The sequence below is a fragment of the Nerophis lumbriciformis genome, linkage group LG19 (genome assembly GCF_033978685.3).
Source record: "Nerophis lumbriciformis linkage group LG19, RoL_Nlum_v2.1, whole genome shotgun sequence".
Lineage (NCBI taxonomy): Eukaryota > Metazoa > Chordata > Actinopteri > Syngnathiformes > Syngnathidae > Nerophis > Nerophis lumbriciformis.
Genome location: NC_084566.2, coordinates 34,478,833 through 34,495,941, shown reverse-complemented (window position 1 = coordinate 34,495,941; position 17,109 = coordinate 34,478,833). Strand labels below are relative to the sequence as shown.

Here is a 17,109-nt window from a genome sequence, read left to right as displayed (position 1 = left end):
TACAGCTAGAATTCACCAAGTCAAGTATTTCATATATATATGTATATATATATATATATGTATATATATATATATATATATATATAACTTGCATCCAGCACACCTTACAATAGTGGTAATAAAAGATGCAACCTATGCTTGAAAGAAAAACTGTTTATTATTTACCGTCCAGACCTGTCATCCCTCAACAAGCGCAGCGAAATTGTAACAGCATGCCGCCACAGACGGAAACACCTCCTAGGTAACACATGAGCCAATCACCACGCCCCTACGCCAGCCTGTACCCACCCACTCTGTGCCCTATATAATCCATGGTATGTGAATGCTCCCATTAAAATCTCCTGATGATTGAGGGAACCCCCCCCTCATGAAACAGGCCTGTAGAGATGAAATAGTCTTGTGATTTTTTTCCCACACACACATATATATATATATATATATATAAGAAATACTTGACGTTCAGCGAATTCTAGATATATATATATATATTATATTATATTATATATATATATATATATATATATATATATAAATATAAAATAAATACTTGAATTTCAGTGTTCTTTTATTTACACATATACACACACACATAACACTCATCTACTCATTGTTGAGTTAAGGGTTGAATTGTCCATCCTTGTTCTATTCTCTGTCACTATTTTTCGAACCATGCTGAACGCCCTCTCTGATGCATTGCTGTGTGGCACGCACAAAAGTGCTTTCATCAAATGCACTAGATGGCAGTATTGTCCTGTTTAAGAGTGTCACAACATTGCTGTTTACGGCAGACGAACTGCTTTACGGTATACAAAAAAGTGACTGCTGTTGTTGTGTGTTGTTGTTGCCACGCTGGGAGTACGTTAATGAAACTGCCTAACAATAAACCCACATAAAAAACCAAGAACTCGCCCTCCATCATTCTACAGTTATAACATCATTGGGCAGGTACGCTTTTTTATATTGTGAAGGACCTGAGTCCGCCTGAATTTCGGGAGAAAATTTGTCCCGGGAGGTTTTCGGGAGAGGCGCTGAATTTCGGGAGTCTCCCGGAAAATCCGGGAGGGTTGGCAAGTATGGTACATGTTGCAGTTTATAAATAAAGGTTTATTAAAAAATTTTAAAAAAAATTAAAAAAAATAAAAAATTTAAAAAATATAAAAAAATGCCTCTTTGCATGCGCATAGCATAGATCAAACGAATCGATGACTAAATTAATCGCAAACTATTTTTATAATCGATTAGTTGTTGCAGCCCTACATTTTTGTTGACAGTACTATTGATACCTGGTTAGAAAAAAGCAACATTATACAAATAATGTTGCCAAGAGTAAGATGCAGTGTCATTTCAAACTATTTTTTGATCAAATAAAATGTATTTTTAGGCCATATTGCCTCGGCCTAGCTCCTTGTGAAAAGCCTACAGTGCACAGATACTTTTACTTATTACATTTTTTATCTTTATTTATGTCCTCTTACTGACTTCTCACCACCTCTTGCAAGTTTTCTCACCTTATCTCACCTACCTCCTACCATCTATTACCTACTTTGTACCTTTTCTTACCTTCTCTTATTTACAAAACCCAGTTGCCACGTTGTGTAAATCGTAAATAAAAACAGAATACAATGATTTGCAAATCCTTTTCAACCTTTATTCAATTGAATAGACTGCAAGGATAAGATACCTAACGTTTGAACTGCTAAACTTTGTTATTGTTTGCAAATAATAGCTCTTTTGGAATTTGATGCCTGCAACTTGTTTCAAAAAAGTTGAGGAATGCTCATCAAACACTTATTTGGAACATCCCACAGGTGAACAGGCTAATTGGGAACAGGTGGGTGCCATGATTGGGTATAAAAGCAGCTTCCATGAAATGCTCAGTCATTCACAAACAAGAATGGGACGAGGGTCACCACTTTGTGAACAAATGAGTGAGAAAATTGTCCATCAGTTTAAGAACATTTCTCAACCAGCTATTGCAAGGAATTTAAGGATTTCACCATCCACGGTCCGTAATATCATCAAAAGGTTCAGAGAATCTGGAGAAATCACTGCCTGAAAAGACGATATTACATACCTTCGATCCCTAAGGCGGTACTGCATCAAAAACCGACATCAGTGTGTAAAGGATATCACCACATGGGCTCAGGAACACTTCAGAAAATCACTATCAGTAACTACAGTTCGTCGTTACATCTGTAAATGCAAGTTAAAACTCTACTATGCAAAGCCAAAGCCATTTATCAACAACACCCAGAAACGCCGCCGGCTTCGCTGGGCTCGAGCTCATCTAAGATGGACTGATGCAAAGTGGAAAAGTGTTCTGTGGTCTGACGAGTCCACCTTTCAAATTGCTTTTGGAAACTGTGGACGTCGTGTCCTCCGTAACAAAGAGAAAAAGAACCATCCGGATTGGTATAGGCGCAAAGTTCAAAAGCCAGCGTCTGTGATGGTATGGGGGTGTATTAGGGCCCAAGGCATGGGTAACTTACACATCTGTGAAGGCACCATTAATGCTGAAAGGTACATACAGGTTTTGGAGCAACATATGTTGCCATCCAAGCAACGTTATCATGGCCGCCCCTGCTTATTTCAGCAAGACAATGCCAAGCCACGTGTTAAAACAGCTTGGCTTTGTAGTAAAACAGTGCGGGTACTAGACTGGCCTGCCTGTAGTCCAGACCTGTCTCCCGTTAAAAATGTATGGTGCATTATGAAGCCTAAATTACGACAACGGAGACTGTTAAACAACTTAAGCTGTACATCAAGAATGGGAAAGAATTCCACCTGAAAAGCTTCAAAAATGTGTCTCCTCAGTTCCCAAACGTTTACTGAGTGTTGTTAAAAGGAAAGGCCATGTAACACAGTGGTCAAAATGCCCCTTTGCCAACTTTTTTGCAATGTGTTGCTGCCATTAAGTTAATGATTATTTGCAACAACAACAAAAATGTAGTTTCTCAGTTCCAACATTGAATATATTCAATTGAATATAAGTTGAAAATAATTTGCAAATCATTGTATTCTGTTTTTATTTACTAATTACACAACGTGCCAACTTCACTAGCGTTGGGTTTTGTACTTTTTACCTTCTCATACTTTCCTTTGTCTATTTCTTACCTACTTAAAAGATTTAAAATATCCTTTATTGCAGAGGTGTCAAAGTCGTTTTCACTGAGGGCCACATGGCAGTTATGTTTGGCCCAAAAGGGCCGCTTTTAACAGTGAATACTATTATTACACAATTTTTCATGCATTTTATTAGCAGATTTTTTTTAAACTAAAATGTAGGAAAAAAATGGTAAGTTACATTAATTTCACCTCAAAATGTTGTGTTTATTACTGTAAATGGAAAAACAGTACTGCTGTTTTTATAATAAAATGTACATTGTTTTTTTTTTGCTGTAAATTAAAAAAAAATGGAATTTTACAGTAAAATGTTGGCACCTGAGCTGTCAGTTTGTTTTTGTTTTTTACCGCAAATCAACAACTGTACATTTTTCGGTGTATTACTGTAAATGCCAAAACGGCACCACAGTTTATTACAGTAAAAAAAAAGTACTGTTTTTTTCCATTTAGACGAAAATGCTGTGAAAACAACAGTACATTTCACAATTTTACCATGAAATCTTTTGTTACTTTTACATTGCACAATTTGATGGATAACTTGCTTTGAAATAATTATTATTAGTATTTGTTTCTATTTAAAAAATGGGTTGAATGTTTGATCATATATTTTTGCATAATTAGATCATATTTAAGTTAACGTAATTTGCGATTACATGGAGTACATATATCTTTTTTTCTCCCAAAATAGAAAGAAAGAATACATTTAGTAAGAAAAGTTACAGTACTTAATTGATGCATATTATTTCCAGGCTTTCGAGGGCCAAATAAAATGAAGTGGTGGGCCACATCTGGCCCCCGGGCCTTGAGTTTGACACTAGTGCTTTATTGGCTTTGTAGGGACTTATTACTTCTGTTCACAATAAACTCATCAGCGCTATTAATGCTGACTTGAGCACTGGTTGGTTCTGCTGTCGCTGTATTGTGCAATATACAGTCGTGCTCATAAGTTTACATACCCTGGGAGAATTTATGATTTCTTGGCCATTCTTCAGAGAATATGAATGATAACACAAAAACCTTCCTTCCACTCATGCTTAATGCTTGTGTGAAGCTATTTATTGGCAAACAACTGTGTTTACTCTTTTTAAATCAAAATGACAAATGAAAGTACCCAAATGACTCTCTGAAAAATTGTGGTGTGGCTGTTTCAAGATGCACAATAAGGAGGCACTTGAAGAAAAATGGGCCAGAAGAAAGCCATTTCTGCGCAAATGTCACAAAGTATCCCGCTTACATTACGCCAAACAGCACAGAGACAAGCCTCAAAACTTCTGGAACAAAGTAATTTGGAGTGATGAGGCCAAAATTGAACTTTTTGGCCACTCGACCATGCAGCCCATTTTTCTTCAAGTGCCTCGTTATTGTGCATCTTGAAACAGCCACACCATCATTTTTCAGAGAGTCCTGCATTTCAGCTGAAGTTATTTGTGGATTTTTCTTTGCATCTCGAACAATTTTCCTGGCATTTGTAGCTGAAATATTTGCTGGTCTACCTGAATCCCTAATTTTCCACTTCTTAATCAGCGTTTGAACACTGCTGATTGGCATTCTCAATTCCTTGGATATCTTTTTATACCCCTTTCCTTTTTTATGCAGTTCAATTACCTTTCCTCGCCGATCCTTTGACAATTATTATGCCTTCCCCATGACTCCGAATCCAGAAACATCTGTGCAGCACTGGATGAAAGATGCAATGGTCTGTCAGAAGCCCAGAAACTCTCTGACCTTTTATATACACACATTAATTACAAACAAACAGGTCACAGCTGAGGATTGGAACCTTGATTAGCCATTCAAACCTGTTTGTGTCAACTTTTGTGCATGTTATCAGATCAAAGTCACTGGGGTATGTAAACTTTTGATCAGGGTCATTTGGGTACTTTCTTTTGTCATTTTGATTTAAAGAGAGTAAACACAGTTGTTTGCCAATAAATAGCTTCACACAACCATTAAAGGCCAACTGCAATGCGATTTTCTTATTTAAACAGGGATAGCAGGTCCATTCTATGTGTTATACTTGATCATTTCGCGATATTGCCATATTTTTGCTGAAAGGATTTAGTAGAGAACATCGACGATAAAGTTTGCAACTTTTGGTCGCTGATAAAAAAGCCTTGCCTGCACCGGAAGTAGCAGACGATATGCGTGTGACGTCAGTTGTGGAGCTCCTCACATCCGCACATTGTTTACAATCATGGCCACCAGCAGCGAAAGCGATTCGGACCGAGAAAGCGACGATTTCCCCATTAATTTGAGCGAGGATGAAAGATTTGTGGATGAGGAAAGTGAGAGTGAAGGACTAGAGGGCAGTGGGAGCGATTCAGATAGGGAAGATGCTGTGAGAGGCGGGTGGGACCTGATATTCAGCTGGGAATGACTAAAACAGTAAATAAACACAAGACATATATATATATATACTCTACTAGCCACAACACAAACAGGCTTATATTTAATATGCCACAAATTAATCCCGCATAACAAACACCTCCACCCTCCCGTCCATATAACCCGCCAATACAACTCAAACACCTGCACAACACACTCAATCCCACAGCCCAAAGTACCGTTCACCTCCCCAAAGTTCATACAGCACATATATTTCCCCAAAGTCCCCAAAGTTACGTACGTGACATGCACATAGCGGCACGCACGTACGGGCAAGCGATCAAATGTTTGGAAGCCGCAGCTGCATGCGTACTCACGGTACCGCGTCTGCGCATCCAACTCAAAGTCCTCCTGGTAAGAGTCTCTGTTGTCCCAGTTCTCCACAGGCCAATGGTAAAGCTTGACTGTCATCTTCCGGGAATGTAAACAATGAAACACCGGCTGTGTTATCCGGCACACCAGTCAGGGGGGTGCATTCTACGGCGGGGGTGCGTTATCCGGCACAACACCTGCCGCAATACACCACTTCCCACCTACAGCTTTCTTCTTTGCTGTCTCCATTGTTCATTGAACAAATTGCAAAAGATTCACCAATACAGATGTTCAGAATACTGTGGAATTTTGCGATTAAAACAGACGACTTAATAGCTGGCCACCATGCTGTCCCAAAATGTCCTCCACAATCCGTGACGTCACGCGCAGGCGTCATCATACCGAGACGTTTTCAGCAGGATATTTCGTGCGAAATTTAAAATTGCACTTTAGCAAGCTAACCCGGCCATATTGGCATGTGTTGCAATGTTAAGATTTCATCATTGATGTATAAACTATCAGACTGCGTGGTCGGTAGTAGTGGGTTTCAGTAGGCCTTTAAGCATGAGTGGAAGAAAGGTTTTTGTATTATCATTCATATTCTCTGAAGAATGGCCAAGAAATCATAAATTCTACCAGGGTATGTAAACTTATGAGCACAACTGTACATCCTTTCCACTTTCTCATGCACTCCACATTATCACTGGTGTGTGAGAAAATGGACTTGTCTTACATATTAAGGCGTCCCATTTAGGAAATAACATCTCTCTGATTGTCGTCCTGCTTTCAATCAACTTGTTTTCGATAAATAAACTCCCCCACAAACGTAAGACTATCAGGGGGGAGCCAGCTAGGGACCCGCGCTGCTCTTTGATGTGACAAAACTGAAACAAGCTCCAACACTCCTTTTGTTCGACAATGTTCGACAATTACACATCTTTGCACGATTGTTTTCCCACCCCGTTTTTTGCACAATGGGCGAATTCTAAACTTTGGCGAGGCGGCCAGTTGGAACCCTGCAAATGCTCGCCGCTGGCCGACGCACATGACAATAGTCTGTCCCGCCGCCATGACGATAGGGGGGATTGGGAGAGCTGAGGGTGGGGGGGCGTCTCGACTCTCGAGCCAACATGCGACCCCCAAACGCCGTCATCGTCCAGCTTGATTCACAGCGGGATCAGCTGGCAAAGGCTGGCACGTCTGCGCTGGCACACGTTTGGCTCCTGATTGTTTTCTCCTTCTGTAGCACCCCCTCACCACCACATCCTCCATGTCTCCAAAAGGTTCCTCAGTCCTGTTACTAACATTAAAGCAACCTCGAGGTACAAAATGGCATGAGCTCGCTTTCTATCTGCAACATGACCCCTGCCCCTTACTCCATTCTTTATTGTCACATTCCCACTTCTTTTAGATGCCCAACAAGCAACGTTCCCTCTAAAGGTGCGCGCCTGTGCAATTGTGCACTGCTCAAGCGTCCTCTGCGCACGGCAAATCTATGCCACGCACAAAATCAAATAAAAAAATAAGCGCATAACAATTTTCGACACACGGACACGACAGGGGAAACAGTTTTCGGCATCTTTGTTCAAATATTGTAACGTCTGTCGAGACGCTTTGAGGACGTGAATTCCATCCATCACTTTACTGAGCAAAACTCTTTATAGTCGGCCATAAACACATCACCAAAACATTAGTAAAAAAAATTATATTTAGCAAAACTGGCCATTACAAACCAGACCAAAAGCAACTTTATTATATCAACAGCAGCCGCTTGCTCTTTCTCACTTGCGCCAACACATGCACATATGGCACTTAGCCAGTGATGCGTTTACAGCCACACAAAAAGTCGGACAACTCCAACACCACACATAAAGTGTCATTCCAGGTCGCTACACAATGATTTACCAATGAAATGTGTGCTTATTCTAATGTCATTTATTAGGAATCTTCCATCCATCCATTTTCTACCGCTTATTCCCCTTTGGGGTCGCGGGGGGCGCTGGAGCCTATCTCAGCTACAATCGGGCGGAAGGCGGGGTACACCCTGGACAAGTCGCCACCTCATCGCAGGGCCAACACAGATAGACAGACAACATTCACACTCACATCCACACACTAGGGCCAATTTTAGTGTTGCCAATCAACTTATCCCCAGGTGCATGTCTTTGGAAGTGGGAGGAAGCCGGAGTACCCGGAGGGAACCCACGCAGTCACGGGGAGGACATGCAAACTCCACACAGAAAGATCCCGAGCCCGGGATTGAACCCAAGACTACTCAGGACCTTCGTATTGTGAGGCAGATGCACTAACCCCTCTGCCACCGTGAAGCCCCTTATTAGGAATCTTAATTTGTAAAAATTAATCATGAAATGATGTTAGTATATTAAAGAAATAATAATAAAAATATATTTTTTACAAACAGGAAGTTGCAGGAATGTACACATGATCCCCTGCTTACATCTCATTGTGCAACATGTGAATGTTTTAATGGGAACTAAATGCAATGTCTGAAAGGGGTACAAAGTATTTCCAAAGCAGGACCTCCACCCAGACAAACAATACAAGTACACAGTTCATGAAAAACAATATTTTTTTGTTATTGTCATTGTAAGTGGGCCTAAACACTTATATTAGAAAATAACCTCATGGAAATGACTGCTGTCATTTGATTATAATAATAAGAGAATGTTGTCTGTCTATCTGTGTTGGCCCTGCGATGAAGTGGCGACTTGTCCAGGGTGTACCCCGCCTTCCGCCCGAATGTAGCTGAGATAGGCTCCAGCACCCCGAAAGGGACAAGCGGTAGGAATTGGATGGATGGATGGAGATTGAACTTGTTATTTAGCCATACAAACATCATCAGGCATGTCCTTAGGATGCAGAAGTGAAAGGGAAAATACTCACACTCAAACGAGGTCCGCCCGCATTCAACAAGTTATCCGCAAGTCCCAATTTCGGCGCCCACGTCTTGTCCAACTTTCAACCGGTAAACGAGCACTTTTTTTTTTTTTTGTGGCTTAGTTGGCGTGCGCCGAATTGGACTCCGAGGTGCAATCTTGTCGCCGGTGCCGGTGCGCGCGGAGCTGGCAGAGGCTGCTTAAGGCGCGGCGCTACCGTATTTTTGGCAACCAAATGACTTGGAATTTGAATTGTTTTTTGTTTTTTTTAGGGTGAGCTAAAGTTCCACGTCGAAGTCCACCAGTGCAACTACTCGGACTGAGAAGCGAGGGAAGAAACATTCCTCCCACCGAGCCACCGGGTCCAAAACTGAGGGAGCCACCTTGCAGTCCGCGGGGTCCTAAAGATAACATCTGACGCGCTAAAGAAATTAAATTAAAAATGAAAAAAAAGACCTTAAACTTGCTTAAACTCAATTACTAACGACGCAAAGCATTTTTTTTACTTTTTTTTATTATTTTTTTTGCGTCATAGTCGTTCACCTTCAGGTGCAATTTTGCAGTAAAACTTCCAAATTTACATTATTTACTGAACTTGTGTGAGCCTATGGCTTTGCACTTGTTATATATATATATATATATATATATATATATATATATATATATATATATATATATATATATATATATATATATATATATATACATATATATATATATATATATATATATATATATATATATATATATATATATATATATATACATATATATATATATATATATATATGTATATATATGTATACCGTATATATGTATGTATATATATATATATATATATACATATATATATATATATATATACATATATATATATATATATATATATATATATATATATGTATGTATATGTATATATATATATATAAAATATATATATATATATATATATATATATATATATATAAATTGATGGCGCACTAAGCCCCCCTCCCCAAAAAACGAGTTTTACTGCAATTATTTTTTAATTTTTTATTTTATAAACCTTTATTTATAAATTGCAACATTTACAAACAATTGAGAAATAATAATAATCAAAATAAGTACAAAAACAGTACAAAAACAGCGCCAGGGGGTTGTAAACTAAATAAAGTAACTAAAATATATTTGTTTAAATATAAAATATATATATATATATATATATATATATATATATATATATATATATATATATATATATATACATATACATATATATATAGAATACAAAAAATTGAAAAAAATTTGAAAAAAATATTGTAAAAAATTGTAATAAAATAAAAAATAAATAAATAAATAAAAAATAAATAAATAATAAATTATATATATATATATATATATACATATATATATATATATATATATATATATATATATATATATATATATATATATATATATATATATATATATATATATATATATATATATATATATATATATATAGAGAGAGAGAGAGAGAGAGAGAGAGAGAGAGAGAGAGAGAGAGAGAGAGAGAGAGGGGCGGTATAGTTTGGTTGGTAGAGCATCCGTGCCAGCAACTTGAGGGTTGCAGGTTCGATCCCCACTTCCGCCATCCTAGTCACTGCTGTTGTGTCCTTGGGCAAGAAACTTTAACCACCTGCTCCCAGTGCCACCCACACTGGTTTAAATGTAACTTAGATATTGGGTTTCACTATGTAAAGTGTTTCGAGTCACTAGAGAAAAACGTTATATAAATATACTTGACATATATATATATATATATATATATATATATATATATATATATATATATATATATATATATATATATATATATATATATATAGTATTCTATTTTAGTTACTTTATTGAGTTTACAACCCCCTGGCGCTGTTTTGTACTGTTTTTGTACTGTTTTTGTACTGATTCTGTACTGTTTTTGTACTGTTTTTGTACTGTTTTTGTACTTATTTTGATTATTATGATTTCTCAATTGTTTGTAAATGTTGCAATTTATAAATAAAGGTTTATAAAATTTAAAATTAAGAAAATTTAAAAAATTGCAATAAAATTCGTTTTGTGGTGGAGGGCGGCTTAGTGCTCCATCAATTTATTCATGCAGGCACGGGTGACTGCATGGATGTGTCACAAAAATTACTCAATTATTAACGACGCAATGCATTTTTTTTTTTTTTTTTTTTTTTGGGGGGGGGGTCACAGTCGTTCACCTTCGGGTACAATTTTGCAGTAAAACTTCCAAATTTAAATTATTTACTGAACTTGTGTGAGTCTATGGCTTTGCACTTTGTTGTATATATATATATTGTATTCTATTTTAGTTACTTTTTGGAGTTTACAACCCCCCTGGCGCTGTTTTATACGGTTTTTGTACTGTTTTGTATTATTCGTGTACTGTTTTTGTATTTATTTTGATTATTATGATTTCTCAATTGTTTGTAAATGTTGCAAATTATAAATAAAGGTTTATAAAATAAAAAATAAAAAAATAAAAAAATTGCAGTAAAACTTGTTTTTTGGGGGAGGGAGGCTTAGTGCTCCATCAATCTATTCATGCAGGCACGGGTGACTGCATGGACGTGTCACAAAAATTACTCAATTACTAACGACGCAATGCATTTAAAAAAAATTTTTTTTTTATTGTATTTTTTATTTTTTTGCGTCATAGTCCTTCACCTTCGGGTGCAGTTTTGCAGTAAATCTTCCAAATTTAAATTATTTACTGAACTTGTGTGAGCCTATGGCTTTGCACTTTGTTATATATAAATAGATTTTGCACCTTGAAAAAAAAATGTTTCAAGGTAAAACATTTTTTACCTTGAAAATCATTTTTTACCTTGAAAAAAAAATTTTACCTTGAAAAAAAAAATGTACCTTGAAATTTTTTTTTTACCTTGAAAATCATTTGTTTACCTTGAAAATCATTTTTAACCTTGAAAAAAAAATTTTACCTTGAAAAATTTTTTTTACCTTGAAAATAATTTTTTACCTTGAAAATCATGTTTTAACTTAAAACATTTTTTTAAAGTTTTTCAAAAAAATTTAATTTTTTTTTAAATTTTTGTTAATTTTTGTAAAAAAAAATTAAAAAATTTAATTTTTTTTAAATTAAAAAATTTTTTTTAATTTTTTTTTAAATGTTTAACTTTTTTTCTACTTTTTTTTTAACCTTTTTTTTTTACTTTTTTTTTTTACTTTTTTAAAAAATGTTTACCCTAACCCTTACCCTAATCTTAACCCTAACCCTAACCCTAACCCTAACCCTAACCCTGTATACAAAAACAGTACAAAAACAGTAATAATCAAAATAATGTGTATATTATTTTGATTATAAATACATATATTTATATATACTTATATATATACAAATAATATTTGATTATAAAAATAATGTAAACTACAAAAACAATAATAATCAAAATAAGTACAAAAACAGTATACTGTTTGTACTTATTTTGATTAATATTATTTCTCAATTGTTTGTAAATGTTGCAATTTATAAATAAAGGTTTATAAAATTCAAAAAAAAAAAAAAAAATGCAGCAAAACTCGTTTTTTGGGGGAGGGGGGCTTAGTGCTCCATCAATGTATTCATGCAGGCACAGGTGACTGCATGGACGTGTCACAAAAAATGTGTTTAAGTTCCAAGCAAAAGGGTAACAACAACAAAAAAATAGACACATCAATGTCTTACCTTCCTTTAAATGGTGTATGAGTGAATAAATAAAAACAAGTCCTCATCATCACCATCTACATCATCATAATTGGCCGAGGGCGGTGCATAACTCACCCTCCCCCGGGCGAGCGCGCAGTGGTCGGCGTCTCCCTGATGAGGAGTCGTGGATGTCAGCCTCTCCTCCTCCGCGGGGCGCCACCACGCTGCGGCGCGGCGTGACAGGTCGCCTTCGACGCGGTGGAGGAGGCGGTGTTGCATGGGTGCAAGTGGTGCTGATAACTCTCCGAACTTTTCACATTTTAACCTTGTGAGACACAACAATTTCAACAAATGACAATGTGTGCCAAATGCTAGAGTATGTTTAGTTGTATGCAATGTCCTTCGCAGTGGACATGGTATCTAATCATATTTATGATTCTTTCATCCATCATATTTACTGGAGAAGAAAAAAAAAATCAGTCTAAGCCTGGGCCCTGGAGAGGGGGTCCAGATTGAGGCCAATGGGGGGGGAAAACCCTCATAGCCATAGCACACATAAGCATGTGTGTGAGAGGGAAACATCAAAGAACACAAATTACTGTCATGTCTGTGTAATCATGTTTTGTTTTAGTCATGTTTTGTTTAGTTATTGGACTCTTTAGTTTCTGGCTTTTCACTCCCTTGTCTTGTTTCCATGATTACCCATTAGTTTCACCTGTTCCACGTTTGGACTCATTGTGCACTCTTGTTTGTCACCATAGCAACCCATTAGTTTTCACCTGTCACGTCACGCACCTGTTTCACGTGTTGAGTCACGCACCAGTTTTCGTTAATCATGTCTGTAGTATTTAAGTTAATTGTTATCAGTTTGTCTTTCTGGTGACATCCCCGCATTTATGCTTCTGCACACTCTCCACACCCTTATGACCCTTGCTGCTCTTTTTTCATGCCGGTTCCATGCCAAGTAAGTTTTTGTTTATTAAGCCAGAGTTAGTGTTTTTTGTTGTTCATAGTTTCTGCCTTTGTGCAAGTATTTGTTTTCATAGCCAAGTCGTTTCTCCGCCACTGTGCGCGCTTTTTGTTTATACTTTTTTGTAGTTATAGTGTTTAAATAAATCATGTATTCACCTTCACGCCACATCTGGTCCAATTCACTTGCACCTCGGGAGAACAAACCAAGCCATAGTCCAAGTCTTGACAATTACATTAATAAAGAGCAGAGCTGATGCAACCAGCCATTTCTACATACAGCTACAAAAGTAAAACAAAGACAACAACAACAAAAAACATATACACTGTGGTGGTCTCTGCGGTGTTCCACGCCATCGTCTGCTGGGGGGGAGCATGGCCAGAGACAGGAGCGGACCCAACAAAGCAACCAAGAGTGTCCTTCATGTCCTTCACAATGGACATGGTATCTAATCATTTTTATGATTATTTCATCCATCATATTTACTGTTTTGATAATCAGAATCAGAATCACAAATACTTTATTAATCCCCAAGGATCCAGTTGGCGCTGGAGTGGGAGCCAAATTGTACAGGTTGCCCTCTAGTGGGTTCTGCAGACCACCACCCACTGCCAGGAGAGCCCGGATCAGGGTTACCACACTCTTTTATTTCCATAAAATCGTGCACGTGTTTTGCTTTCCAGCAAATGTCTCGCTCTCTCTCCCTCTGGCTCCCACTCCAGCTCCGACAACGTGTCTCGTCCCGGCTGCTGCTAATAAAGGCGACAAGTGATTAGATAACAAGGCCCACCTGGGCCATCCACTCACCTGTCGCTGTCTTCGAGGCCGGTCCTTGCACACGCCGTTCCGCGGCAGGCCCGCAGGCCACGCCCCCCCTCCACACATACCTACTAAAAGAGGGGTCGGCAACCCAAAATGTTGAAAGAGCCATATTGGACCAAAAATACAAAATCAAATCTGTCTGGAGCCGCAAAAAATTAAAAGCCATATTACATACAGATAATGTGTCATGAGATATAAATTGAATTAAGAGGACTTAAAGGAAACTAAATGACCTCAAATATAGCTACAAATGAGGCATAATGATGCAATATGTACATATAGCTAGCCTAAATAGCATGTTAGCATCAATTAGCTTGCAGTCATGCAGTGACCAAATATGTCTGACTAGCACTCCACACAAGTCAATAACATCAACAAAACTCACCTTTGTGCATTCATGCACAACGTTAAGTTTGGTGGACAAAATGAGACAGAAAAAGAAGTGGCATAAAACACGTCCTAGAAAGTCGGAGAAAGTTATACATGTAAACAAACTACGGTGAGTTCAAGGACCGTCATAATTAGTAGGACAAAACAGCGCTCGCCAAATACTCGAATCAGTGAAGCATGTTTAATATAAACAGTGTGCTTTGTAACAATTAGGGAGGTTTGTGTCATGTTTGTCCTCCTACAGAAACCATATTAAAACAAAAAATATATTTTTCCCCCTCATCTTTTTCCATTTTTCATAAATTTTTTAAAAAGCTCCAGAGAGCCACTTGGGTGGCGCTAAAGAGCCGCATGTGGCTCTAGAGCCGCGGGTTGCCGACCCCTGTACTAGAATAATAAAAAAACATAAATCAACTTAAGTATTGCATCTGTATAAATTGATGTTAAAATAAAAATAATTCATAGGTTAAAGGCTAATCCTGACACCGGATTTTGGACCTGCAAAAATCAAACATTTATCAACAATTGTCTCTGATCTTGGAAATTGTCACTTGAAATTGTCATAATTTGTATGGAATGTGCGCACCGAGAGGAGCTACAGTGTGTAATTGGATCAAAAGTGAGGATTGCATTGCAATCGAAAGTGCTCTGTCAATGTGTTTATTATGTGCTGTGCTGCCTTCACACACACACACACACACACACACACACACACACACACACACACACACACACACACACACACACACACACACACACACACACGCACTTGCACACACACATACACGTGCACACACACGCACACAAAGCTAAATGACTCAAACTCTGTATCGATTCCCGTGCAAATTCAAATGCAGCCAAAAGCCTATTAAAAGAAGTGACAATGACATTTTTATTCTTCTTGTTTGACAACAACTCCTAGTTGAGGAAAGTGGTTGCCATCGTGGCAAGGAGCCTTCGCTCCCAGCGACGGTTGCTCTTGACATTTGCAACAACTCCCCCCTCCTCTACGCCATCTCAAACATGACACAGCTTGCAGACGCATTGATATAATATACATATATAAAATGCCATCCTTTCCAAATATAACTGTTGATAAGGAAATAATACAAAATGTTAGTGAATATCGTTACCTGGGTGTCATTTTGGACCCAACACTTGGCTTTAAAAAACATATCAAACAGAGTCTTAAATACAACATAAAAATGTTCAAATGTATCAGGAATGTGTTAAAGGGGAACATTATCACAATTTCAGAAGGGTTCAAACCATTAAAAATCAGTTCCCAGTGGCTTATTTTATTTTTCGAAGTTTTTTTCAAAATTTTACCCATCACGCAATATCCCTAAAAAAAGCTTCAAAGTGCCTGATTTTAACCATCGTTATATACACCCGTCCATTTTCCTGTGACGTCACATAGTGATGCCGATACAAACAAACAGCAAGGTATAGCGACATTAGCTCGGATTCAGACTCGGATTTCAGCGGCTTAACACTGTCTGATAAGATAATTACTAACAACTATGAACTAGGTTTACAGCATATGAAATACATTTGGCAACAACATGCACTTTGAGAGTGCAGACAGCCCATTTCAGGCGCGCTAAGAACATATATTTGTCCACGATTTCAGCACTCAGGTTAACCATACCTAAATAGACACAAAATACTGCATTACACAAGACTACCCGAATGTAGTCGAATGATTGAAAAAAATAAATGTTTTTAAGCTAAATTATTGGTAAACACAGTTAATGTATAATAATGTACGTAAAACCGCGGGTAATGAATAAAGTTTTCATCAATTAATATATTCTGTAGACATACCCTCATCCGCTCTCTTTTCCTGAAAGCTGATCTGTCCAGTTTCGGAGTTGATGTCAGCAGGCCAGGGAAGCTAGGGTCGATATTCTTCTCTTGATCATCTTCGGTGGCATAAGGGACGGTGTGAGACAAGACATCCAGGGGGTTTAGCCCGCTCGTCTGCGGGAACAAACTGCCGCCATTGCTTGCCGTGCTACCGAGGCCCTTTGTCCCTGAATTGCAGATTCAACGGGGGTCTGGCGGCAGATTTCTTTGACTTTATCGTTGGAAATGCATCTGCTTTGAGTGTCGCAGGATATCCACACATTCTTGCCATCTCTGTCGTAGCATAGCTTTCGTCGGTAAAGTGTGCGGAACAAACGACTGACCATTTCGTCGGCTTTCCCCACACCCTCGTATTTTGAACAAATTTCGTCCAATTTCTTGCCACTTTCGCATCTTTGGGCCACTGGTGCAACTTGAATCCGTCCCTGTTCATTTTGTTACACCCTCCGACAACACACCGACGAAAGTGAGAAAATGTCGGATTGCTTCCCGATGTGACGCCACGTTGTGACGTCATCGCTCCGAGAGCGAATATTAGAAAGGCGTTTAATTCGCCAAAATTCACCCATTGAGGTGGGCGGGGTTTGGTGGTAGCGGGGGGTGTATATTGTAGCGTCCCAGAAGAGTTAGTGCTGCAAGGGGTTCTGGGTATTTGTTCTGTTGTG

At 38.0% G+C, this 17,109-nt stretch overlaps 1 protein-coding gene across 1 annotated transcript in view; it reads right to left on the bottom strand.

Moving 5' to 3' along the window:
* The window catches only part of LOC133618473 (netrin-G1-like), a 272,706-nt gene extending 263,633 nt beyond the window's left edge, over positions 1 to 9,073 (bottom strand). Inside the window, exon 1 of the mRNA XM_061978859.2 lies at positions 8,725 to 9,073. The gene's annotated coding sequence lies outside the window, so the exon portion shown is untranslated. The remainder of the gene's footprint in view (positions 1 to 8,724) is intronic.
* Between the last annotated feature and the right edge of the window lie 8,036 nt (positions 9,074 to 17,109).